Source organism: Eubalaena glacialis, chromosome 9, assembly GCF_028564815.1.
Source record: "Eubalaena glacialis isolate mEubGla1 chromosome 9, mEubGla1.1.hap2.+ XY, whole genome shotgun sequence".
Classification (NCBI taxonomy): domain Eukaryota; kingdom Metazoa; phylum Chordata; class Mammalia; order Artiodactyla; family Balaenidae; genus Eubalaena; species Eubalaena glacialis.
In genome coordinates, this window is record NC_083724.1 from 16,936,600 (window position 1) to 16,948,760 (window position 12,161).

Consider the following 12,161-nt stretch of genomic DNA (forward strand, 5'->3'; position numbering starts at 1 on the left):
CAAAAGGATGGAATTACACAAGTGCATGGATACCACTGGGCTGGGGATGGATATCTGATCCTAACCAGGGTAATTACATTATGTCCCATGGGAAATGCAAACATACTTTCAGGGGTCCTACTTAGTCTCTCTATTTTTTTTTTTTAACATCTTTATTGGAGTATAACTGCTTTAAAATGTTGTGTTAGTTTCTGCTGTACAACAAAGTGAATCAGCTATATGTATACATATATCTCCATATCCCCTACCTCTTGAGTCTCCCTCCCACCCTCCCTATCCCACCCCTCTAGGTCATCACAAAGCATTGAGCTTATCTCCCTGTGCTATGCAGCAGCTTCCCACTAACCATCCATTTTACATTTGGTAGTGTATATATGTCAATGCTACTCTCTCACTTCATTCCAGCTTCCCCTTCCCCCCCATGTCCTCAAGTCTGTTCTCTCCATCTGCATCTTTATTCCTGCCCTGCCACTAGGTACATCAGTACCATTTTTTAGATTCCATATATATGCATTAGCATACGGCATTTGTTTTTCTCTTTCTGACTTACTTCACTCCGTATGACAGTATGACAGACTCTAGGTTCATCCACCTCCTTAAAAATAACTCAGTTTCATTCCTTTTCATGGCTGAGTAATATTCCATTGTATATATGTGCCACATCTTCTTTATCCATTCATCTGTTGATGGACATTTAGGTTGCTTCCATGTCCTGGCTATTGTAAATAGTGCTGCAATGAGCATTGGGGTACATGTACCTTTTTGAATTATGGTTTTCTCAGGGTATATGCCCAGTAGTGGGATTGCTGGGTCATATGGTAGTTCTATTTTTAGTTTTTTAAAGAACCTCCATACTGTTCTCTATAGTGGTTGTATCAATTTACATTCCCACCAACAGTGCAGGTTCCCTTTTCTCCACACCCTCTCCAGCATTTACTGTTTCTAGATTTTTTGATGATGGCCATCCTGTACTTAGTCTCCATTGAACATTTGAATTGAGCAGTCATGTGAAGCCCAAACTGAGGCAGCCATTGTCATATCATATATAAATGAACAGAGTGATACTTCTTTTTGGAAAGACCAGTGGGCAGGATCTCTGCTAACAGCCAATTCTGATGATTGCAAGTTTTCAATGCATCTGTTTAGAATGTTAGAGTGCCAGTCATTGGAGATAAGAGAAGTCACCCTTTCATCTCTGCACAGCCAAAGTACAAAGATGTGAACCTATTTGATCCTAGCCAATGGTCTAGAGGGTGTGCACATAAGCCTGGCCTTCAACTATAGGTCTGAGATATGGTACATCCAAAACCCAAGTGGACAGAGAACAACATCAAGGGCAATGCACACACATCTTGAGAAAGAACTGGAGCTCAACAGATCTTCCCTTGCCTATGCTGAGTAAATTTAAAGCAGTCACATGGCATTTATGAAAAAAAAATCTACATAGTAAACTGACGATGGCCTGAATGCTCAAAGGAAGATAACATTTAGTTTGAGAGTTTAGGGAGGAAAATCATATTTGTTACGTGCTGTGATTGATTTTGATATTGATGGAGTTACAGTTTTCTTATATATATATAATCTGCCTACATTACATATTAAAACTGTCTTAAATATACATGCTTGTGTACTTATATGTATATGTTTGTATGTACATATACATCTGTGCATGTATACCTATGTATTCGTATAGAGAGAGACAGACAGACACACAGAGACATAGAGAGAGAAACTTTTCCACTTGGCTCCACGCCAGGTGTTTTGGAGGGTGTAAAACTTGCTTTGGCTTCAAGAAAACTTTAGTATGCATGAGAAGGCTTGGCTTACTCACATAATTCTTAGTGCAGTAGGAAAAACCAAGTAGAAAAATATGCAGGTGAAAGGCTCCTGAGTGGCCAGCTAGTCCTTCACTAACTTTCATGGGATGAAGAAACTGATGCCCAGAGAGAGAAAGTGAGGGAAAAATACCCATAGGGACATCTGGGTCTCCTGATATTCATATTAAAAACAAAAGAAACTCCACTTCTTTCCCTTACTACAATGGAGAATTGTGTATGGTTTAGGAACTCTAAGAACTCTACTCTTGTAAACAGAATGTCAGGTTTGAATGTTGACTACGCCATTGGCAAACCTGTGTATGCAAACATGGGCACATTATGAATCTCCATGAACTTCCATTTTGTTGTCTACTTGAGGGTTTATTGTAATGATCAATTAATGAATGCCCATGAAGCATTTAGATTCTGTCCCATGATACTTGCTCAGTTAATGTTTGTTATTGTTCTTACTATTATTATCATTACTGTTGTTATAGCTGCTTGTGACCATGGCCATATATTAAATACTTTGATTAAAATGGGAGTGATTTAATAAATGGCTCATTGATATCACCTATTCTGTGAAGTTCTCTTGGACTTCCTTCCACACAGTATTTTGTAAGGGCCTTTGTTATAGCACAAATGGTGTTATTTTTACACACCTGTAGCCTCATCAGATTGTGTGTTCCTTAGAGTTAAGAACTGTATTTTCTTTTTTAATTACTCTGGCACTAACTAAGGGCCTAGAAAATGCTTTGAAACCAGTTTGTTCTGCTTGTGAATGGATGCTAAAATTGTAACTGTGTTAGAAGTGGTCTAATAGCGTGTTGGGACAAAATACCAAAACAAAAAAAGGAGCAGATGATAGCTTTAGTGATGGGGCTCATTTGAGAACTTCTAAACTGAACATTTTATATCATCATCATCACCATTGTCATTGCTAAGATTTATTGAGAGCTCAGTGTGTGGAAATATTCGACTTATATTATCATTTATTCATCACAACTTGGGTGTTAGGAATCATCATTCCCCTTCTATAGAGAAGAAACCATAGTATCAGGGAGTTTTCCTAACTAAGTTAGTAATTATCTGAGCTAGACTTCAAACCTATACCTAGCTTTTATATCAAAATTGAGGTTCCTAACTATCATGCCATGTTGCCTCTAATCTATTGTTTCATTCACTCATTCATTCAGCTATTCATTCATTCAACACCTCATAAGCACTCAGTATGTGGCAGGCTCTGACCTAAGACAAAGTTTGGTATCATCCTGCCTTGCACACAAGTGAGTAGTTTTCGGTGAGACAGTATAAGCTTTCCCCTGGTTGGCATTGCCCAGGTACACACTTTTCACCTACAATCTTTACCCCTGCCTCTATCCATCCCATTCCCTATGTTCTTATCTTCCCATTTATGAATGGGGGAAAAAAAAATCAATAGCCCTGTTAATTCTCTTAGTGACAGAGCCAAGTTTTCTTGGCTCTGAAGGACTTGCCCTCCCGACTCAATGCACCATGTACCAAAGGTAATTAGGGCAACTTATTTAAAACTTACGATCTAATTAGTGGCTTTTAGTGATAGTTAATTACATAGAGAGCAACAAAGCAGTTACATTTCCAACCAAGCTTTTTCCCAGACTGAGACAGGAACAGGTATTTATTTGGAGTCATAAAGAAGAGGGGACACTACAGTTAACATCTAATTACACAGAATTGTCCCTGGTAATTATGAGCAATGTGATTTTACTTATCTGACAATTATAGGGGCTTTGCAAAATCTTTGACCTGGGAGGCTTGGAAAGGGGACAGAGAAGGAATTAAATGCTATACAGTGTCCAGGCATATTTTTTTTAATTACCCAGGTGACTGGAAGTTGGAACGACTAGGTAAGAAAAAGAGAGAGAAACGCTCTCACATCTAATAGAGAGGTAATGATAAGGTACACTGGAATATGGAATATAAATAATGTAAGATTGAATTAACTAATGAAAACTCTAATTCAAATGCCAACTTCACCCCTTACTAGCATGGCAGAAAATTGATCACTCAGAGCCTCCATTTTCTAAAAATAATATTTGCCCCAAATATCTTTTGGAGACATGAACTCATTTGTCACCCAAATAATTGCTACATGAGTGAATATACTAGTACCAGATTTAGAGAGAAATAAGACATTGTCTCCCTTCAAAAGTCTTCAAGTTTAGTAAGAGAGACAAATATGCAAATAGATAACATTAAAAGCACATTTTAGGTTCTAGAGACAATATTTTGAGATCATGTGAAAGTTATTTCATATTATAATGTATTATTATAATGTTATTATAACTAATTATTATACCAATTATATCATTATTATAGTTCGATTTAACAAACATTGAGAATGTAGTATATGTTGGGCACTCCAGTTCTCTGCCTGCAGAAGGCACTGTCTCTATTAAGATTTAGGTCGCATAAAGTAGGATCTCAGCCAAACTGTGAAGTGTGCTTTTGGTGATTCCAGTCTCCATGCTCTTTATGTGGTCTCCCCATTCCCCAGTGTATCTTCTCTATAGAGGCTGGGGCTTTGGAGTCAGACAGATCTGGATTCAAATCCAGATCCACCCCTTTGTAGTTTTGTAATATTGTGAGACTCAAGTTTCCTCATAGGCAAAATGTCAGCAATGCAGTGTTACTTCTTGGTAGGACCAAATGCCGCACTTGGTTTCATACCCACTCAACATTGCTTTCATTAAAATTGTTCAATCTCTTGGGCTTCCCTGGTGGCGCAGTGGTTGAGAATCTGCCTGCCAATGCAGGGGACACGGGTTCGAGCCCTGGTCTGGGAAGATCCCACGTGCCGCGGAGCGACTAGGCCCGTGAGCCACAATTGCTGAGCCTACGCGTCTGGAGCCTGTGCTCCGCAACAAGAGAAGCTGCGATAGTGAGAGGCCCGCGCACCGCGATGAAGAGCGGCCCCCACTTGCCACAACTAGAGAAAGCCCTCGCACAGAAACGAAGACCCAACACAGCCATAAATAAATAAATAAATAAATAAAATTGTTCAATCTCATCATCCCTAATGAAATAGCAATGCCCATGATTATTGTAAATTCTAGCTTTGGAGGCAGTACGGTTAATGAAAAATGACAGTTTCTGGATTCAAACAACGTTGATATGTTCTCTTGACTAATATACTCTTTTTTACAGCTTGACTTCTTTAGCTTGGGTATATACCATAATAACACTGAAAATACAAATTTAGCTCTTTTCGGTGGCACTGCTGGATTTTATTTGAATGTAACATTGAATTTTGAGTTTTCGATAAATGCAGCTTAGTGTACAAAAATAGCACAAAACAGGGAAGTGGTTCCAAAGTAACGTCACGTGATTTGGGTTCCTACCCCAATTTGGTCAAAGAGTGTGTGATCAGAGATGAGTCATTCCATGTTTCTATTTCTGCATTCCTAAAATGGAGTGCTGGTGAGAGGAGAGGGGAACTCCAGGGTCCCTTTCATAATTAATAGTTGATGCTTCTATAAAGATTTTATTTTCAGTTTCTTCCCCCATTCCCACTCTCTCTCTAGAGAACATGAAAACAGAGTTCTCTCCCACCATCTCACCCCTCAGAATAATACGCATCCTAAAGCATTTTTGAGAAAATATGATATGCTAGAGAAGGTACGTTGTATTTTCCCAAGTTTTTCATTTTGTATTATTTTAACCTCATCCATGAGATGATAAGAGAAAGAAACATGCCACAGAGTTACTCTGCATCCTCCATAGTGACTTAGAGTTGTGGGCACATGATCTGTAGTAGCTGAATTGTTCCATAACTCACTATTACATGTGGTTACCAATAGGGAGGGGGCATAAAAAGGTCCCTTTGATCATAAGGAATAATGGGTTAAACCATGCAGGAATTATTGTTTTAATTATTAAGCTATACTCATAAACCTCTGCAACCTGAATTTCTGTAACTTTCTACCTCTAAAATACAAACTCATGATCAGGAAGGAAAATCCAGAAGCTGGCAGATGATTATTCGCTATTAAGTGTATGTGCCTGTTCGGGGGGTGGGTGGCATGGTGTTAACCAGCATATGTGTTGGCTCTGTACCCATCTCAGCCACTAAATCACTGAGGGATCTCCAGCAAGTCACTTAACCTCTGATGGGAGGGACCTGGCCATGCCCTCCCAGGGCACTGGCCCAGGAAAACTTTCAATTTGTATTCCCAAACCAAGCTTACTCCTCTTAGACTAATTCAGAGGGCTACTTCCAGGCACCAGTTGTCCTTCATTTCTCCCTCCTTCAGCCCCTACCTTTTTTTTCCTTCGGTTGATTAGTTTATTTAAAATGTATTGACCATGTATCATTCACGGATTAGCCATTTTTCTAGACACGAGAGCCTCAACTGAGTAAAAATAAACAGAAATCTATGCTCTTATGCATGTTATAGTCTACTGGAGAAGACAACAATGAAAATAAATATGATGTGCATTTCAGAAGGCAACAGGAGCTGGCGGGAGGGAATTAGCAGAAAAAGGGAATAAGGAGTATTGGGAACATGGTGATTCTAAATGGATGGTCAGAGAGAACCTCAGTGGGTTGACTCAAGACCCCAAGGAGGTAAGACATGAGGTAATCCAGGGGAAGACATTCTAGGTGAGGTGCATCTGATGTGCTTGAGGGACAGCAAGTAGGGCAGACTTGTTGCTGGAACAGAGTGGGCAACTAGAGAGAAGTTGCAGACAAGGTCAGAGGAGAAACCGGCAGCCAGATTATGCATGGTTTTGTAGGCTGTTAGCTTTCCCTTGGAGTGGAAAGGGAAGTCATTGGAAGTCTTTGGGAAGGAGTGTCACATGATCTGATTTTTATTTAATAGGATCATTCCAGTTGCTTTGAAAAGCAGGGGGAGCTACTGTAATACATTACAGTAACCCAGACTAGACACAATGACAACATAGACCACGGTGGTAGCTGTGGAGGTGATGATATATTTTGAATATATTTTGAAGATTTTATTTTCACATGACGTTAACTACAAAACTTGACTTCCTTCAGAGTTACTCAGATACACCAAATGTTATAAACCACTAAGTACTCAAGATGTCAAAAGTAACAGGAAATTATCCTTCTTTTAGGTGAGGTATACCTTCAGATAATAGCTTTTAGCTTTCCAGCAGGCCTGCCATGTTTTCTTTCACTCAACAGATATATTTTTAAATAACTACCACATTCAGACATATGAACAAAAGTCAAAATCTAATGGTAAGAAACTTACAAAATGAGTTATTATAATGAACTGTTGTGTGTAACTAATATCTAAACATAACAGTTCAGGACCCAGGTTATGTTGATCCTTCCTCAACATTTAGTAAAGTGTCATATCTGCAGATTTAGTTCCATCCTAACCCATGCAGATTTGATCCCAGAAGCAGCTTCACCTTTTCCCATCTTGACTGCAATCCCACATAGCCCCCCCGGTTCCCTAACAGCTATTCTATCAGGGGCCCCTCAAATCCAAACTGCATTTTACCAAATGAGAATATCCACTCAGGAATTGCATAGGAGTGAATGAGAACCAACTCTGTAAATGCAACTGAGGTGATTTTACGGCCTATATGTGCTATATTAGAGCAAAGGGGAGAATATAGCAAATCTTAAATAAAATGGAGCTCATATAGCATTTGTGCCATTCTGTATTCTTTGCTAAAAAGTAAGGGGTCTGATTAACAAATATACACTAAAGTATGGGTAGTACTGTTTGGGCACTCCTGGTATATCTAAACTTCAAAGATATCTGCATCATCAGCGTTAAATCCAGAGGAATAATTCCAAAATCTCAGAATGTTAGGTACTGTGGGATAGACTCTTTTGGGTGAATGTTTCCCAGGGACTCCCCTCCTAAAGCTGGCTTGGGTACAAGTAGAATACTAAATAGGATGAGAGCTTGAATTATCTAGAACATCCCTTCCAATTTCCAGACAAGGAAATTAATCCAGGAGCAGGGGTTATCATGACCACAGTCACAAGATTATTAAGTGGCAGAATTGGCATCTGACTCAGTTCTACTGACCTCTATATTGTCCTTTCCCTGTCACATTCTGCTGACCATCACTCTTTACAATCCTGTTGCCATAGAGAAAAAGGCCCAATGGGAAGGAATTGTTCTTTGTCCTCATTCTAATATATGCATGTATTGGAAAAGCAAGAATATTTTTGCCCCAAATCCTAGGAAGTGAATAATGATACTCAAAGTTTCACTTTTTTTTTTTTTTTTCTACAACACACAGGGGGAATCAAGATAGTTAAAAATCATCAGCTCATTCCCCCAGGATATTTCTCTGTTGTAACAGGTCTCGTTCTAAGCAAGTAGCTCTAATTTTAGACTAGCTGCAAATATATTGTGACCTTATTTTTCACCTAATAATTTTACTATTTTTAGAGAATATGATGATTGCCATGGATGTTTCTGTTATTAAAGGTTCAGCTTCTCTGAGTCAGGAAATGCACATGCACACATGCACAAAGATGCACAAACATGCACACACACGCACATATGTATTCCAGTTACGCTGTTAAGTTTTAGACATGGCATTTCAATATGACATCTTAAAGAACCACAATTAGCTACCCTGAGTTTGTAGAAACATTTGGATAGCAAGAGAAACACTCCAAAATAGAACAGATTTATTAACAGATGAAACATATAGATTTTAGAGCACCATGTACTTAAGTTACCATATTTCTAATACTGTATCTTACACATCCCTTTATAAGAATTACATATTCTTGTCATTTTTTAAAATAAAACAATTTTGAAGTTAGTTAAGGAAAGTATCTCACATAGATGGAGAAATTGAGGGTTAGAAAGTGAACTGGCTTGCCCATGGTAATAGCTAGTTTGAGCAAAACTAAGAGTAGATTCCACACTTCCTCATACTTTGTCCATATTCTGATTACTACTGTATAAGCCAAGGTAGTATTGATGCATAATGTGAAGTGATGTTGGCTATCCAGTTTAGGGTGGAACCTAACAAAAGCATAGTCTATAAGATTTCCTTAATATCTTTTGGGAAGTCTTACAGTAATGTGTTTGGCAAACACAACTGGGCATTTATACCTACAAATCATAATGGCTTCCTCTCCATACTGTCGAAAACTTCAGCACTGCCTTCTTTATTCATATCCAGGGACTACCTGCCTTGTGGTCTCCTTCTTTCTCTAGCAGCATTTCCCTCCAGAATGTGGAATATCTCTACTCTAAAATCAGCCAAGCTGGTAGCAGCTCTACTACACTGTTCATCACATTAGTGTTCTGTTTGTGCATTGAGCCATAGGAGGGAGTTATAAAGACTAGAGCATGTCAGGACAGGATGGGACCACTATAACCATCAATCATATCTTACAAATGTCAATGCTATCTCCTCGTGGATTCAAATGACTTTCCCTGCAGTAAAATCTAAACTAGGATGAGGGATTCCTACTTTCACCTATGAGGGAGTAAGGGCTACAGTATTTTCTCTCCCACTCTAAACTTAACAGAAAACTAAACAAGGCAGGATTGTATTGCTATAAACTTCCCTCTTAGAGCTGAGTTTGCTGCATCCCATAAGTTTTGGCTCGTCGTGTTTTCATTGTCATTTGTCTCTAGGCATTTTTTGATTTTCTCTTTGATTTCTTCAGTGATCTCTTGGTTATTAAGTAGTGTATTGTGTAGCCTCCATGTGTTTGTATCTTTTACAGACGTTTTCCGGTAATTGATGTCTAGTCTCATAGCGTTGTGGCTGGAAAAGATACTTGATACGATTTCAATTTTCTTAAATCTACCAAGGCTTGATTTGTGACCCAAGATATGATCTATCCTGGAGAATGTTCCATGAGCACTTCAGAAGAATGTGTATTCTGTCATTTTTGGATGGAATGTCCTATAAATATCAATTAAGTCCATCTTGTTTAATGTATCATTTAAAGCTTGTGTTTCCTTATTTATTTTCATTTTGGATGATCTGTCCATTGGTGAAAGTGCAGTGTTAAAGTCCCCTACTATGATTGTGTTACTGTCGATTTCCTCTTTTATGGCTGTTAGTATTTGCCTTATGTATTGAGGTGCTCCTATGTTGGCTGCATAAATATTTACAATTGTTATATCTTCTTCTTGGATTGATCCCTTGATCATTATGTAGTGTCCTTCTTTGTCTCTTGCAATAGTCTTTGTTTTAAAGTCTATTTTGTCTGATATGAGAATTGCTACTCCAGCTTTCTTTTGATTTCCATTTGCATGGAATATCTTTTTCCATCCCCTCACTTTCAGCCTGTATGTGTCCCTAGGTCTGAGGTGGGTCTCTTGTAGACAGCATATATACAGGTCTTGTTTTTGTATCCATTCAGCCAGTCTGTGTCTTTTGGTTGGAGCATTTAATCCATTTACATTTAAGGTAATTATTACCATACGACCCAGCAATCCCACTACTGGGCATATACCCTGAGAAAACCATAATTCAAAAAGAGTCATGTACCACAATGTTCACTGCAGTTATATTTACAATAGCCAGGACATGGAAGCAACCTAAGTGTCCATCAACAGATGAATGGATAAAGAAGATGTGGCACATATATACAATGGAATATTACTCAGCCATAAAAAGAAATGAAATTGAGTTATTTGTAGTGAGGTGCATGGACCTAGACTCTGTCATACAGAGTGAAGTAAGTCAGAAAGAGAAAAACAAATACCATGTGTTAACACATATATATGGAATCTAAAAAAAAAAAAAGAAAAAAAAATGGTCATGAAGAACCTAGGGGCAAGATGGGAATAAAGACACAGATCTACTACAGAATGGACTTGAGGATACAGGGAGGGGGAAGGGTAAGCTGGGACAAAGTGAGAGAGTGGCATGGACATATATACACTACCAAACGTAAAACAGATAGCTAGTGGGAAGCAGCTGCATAGCACAGGGAGATCAGCTCGGTGCTTTGTGACCACCTAGAGGGGTGGTATAGGGAGGATGGGAGGGAGGGAGATGCAAGAGGGAAGAGATATGGGGATATATGTATATGTATAGCTGATTCACTTTGTTATAAAGCAGAAACTAACACACCATTGTAAAGCAATTATACTCCAATAAAGATGTTTAAAAAACAAAAACAAACAAAAAACCTAAACAATATATATGAAACATTTTTTTTCAGATATTGGACAAAAAAGCAGCACCAATTATGACATGTGAGAAAAGAAACCAACAAGGTGTAATCTATGATTATCTAGACTTTCTGTCTGGAGGAAATTTTCAGGTCAGTATGCAAGCTAAGTCTAGTGGATTCGTTGAGGTGAGGAGACAGAGACCAGAGTTCAGGGAGTCTGAGATGGCTAGAATTTTCAGGGAATACTTTGAAGAGGAGAGAGCTAAAAAAGCAAAAACTCCAAAAGTCAGTACAGAAGACTCTTGGAGTTTTGGCTGAATATTAATCTGCACATGCCCAGGATGACATTCCATAAGGCCATGTGGCAAGAGCAACTGCCAGAGAAAGAACCTAAGAGCTGTTAGCTTAAAAATGCCCTGAGTTCATCCAAGGCTAGGGATCATTTAATATTCCACTACCTTGAATAGAGACTTTAATGAATACAAAGGTCATTCAGTAAAGACCCCAAGTCACACCTAGCTCTAGAGTAAAGACCACTTTAGACCTGCCAAAAAAAAAAAAGATTTAAATGAGCTTTAAAACTATCACATTGATCCGCAAATAAATTAATGGTTGGACTAAATTACTTTCAACATTCATTAAGGACAACAACAGAATTCACCCCTCAATAATGTAAAATTTGTAATGTTTGGCAGGCAATCAAAACTTACTAGATATGAAAATCAGCAGGAAAAAGTGACATATAGCCAGGAGAAGAAAATGGTCAACAACAGCAGACTCAGAATAGCAATAGATAATGGAATTAGAAGACAAGAACCCTTAATTAGCTAGCATAAATTCTATAAATGTGCTCAAGGAATTAAAAGAATATATAGACATAAGAGAGACTCATTACTTGAAATGAAATATTCATCAATTTGGCTTAACCCCAGAAGACAAATCAGTGAATTAAAGATATAGCAAGAGAAGCTATCCAAAGAGCAAAAGGTTCAAAAAAATAAACAGCAACAGTATCCCACAGAACATTAACAAGCATGGTAATTAAAATTCAATAAGTAGAAGGAAAGAAGAGGAGGAGAAAAATGATAGAGGAAATAATTACTTAATTTTTTCAAACTTGGTGAAAATAATAAATACGAATCTCAACAAACCCCAAAAAGGGGAAAAATAAAGAGAACCACAACAAGGTACATCATAATCAAATTGTTGAACAC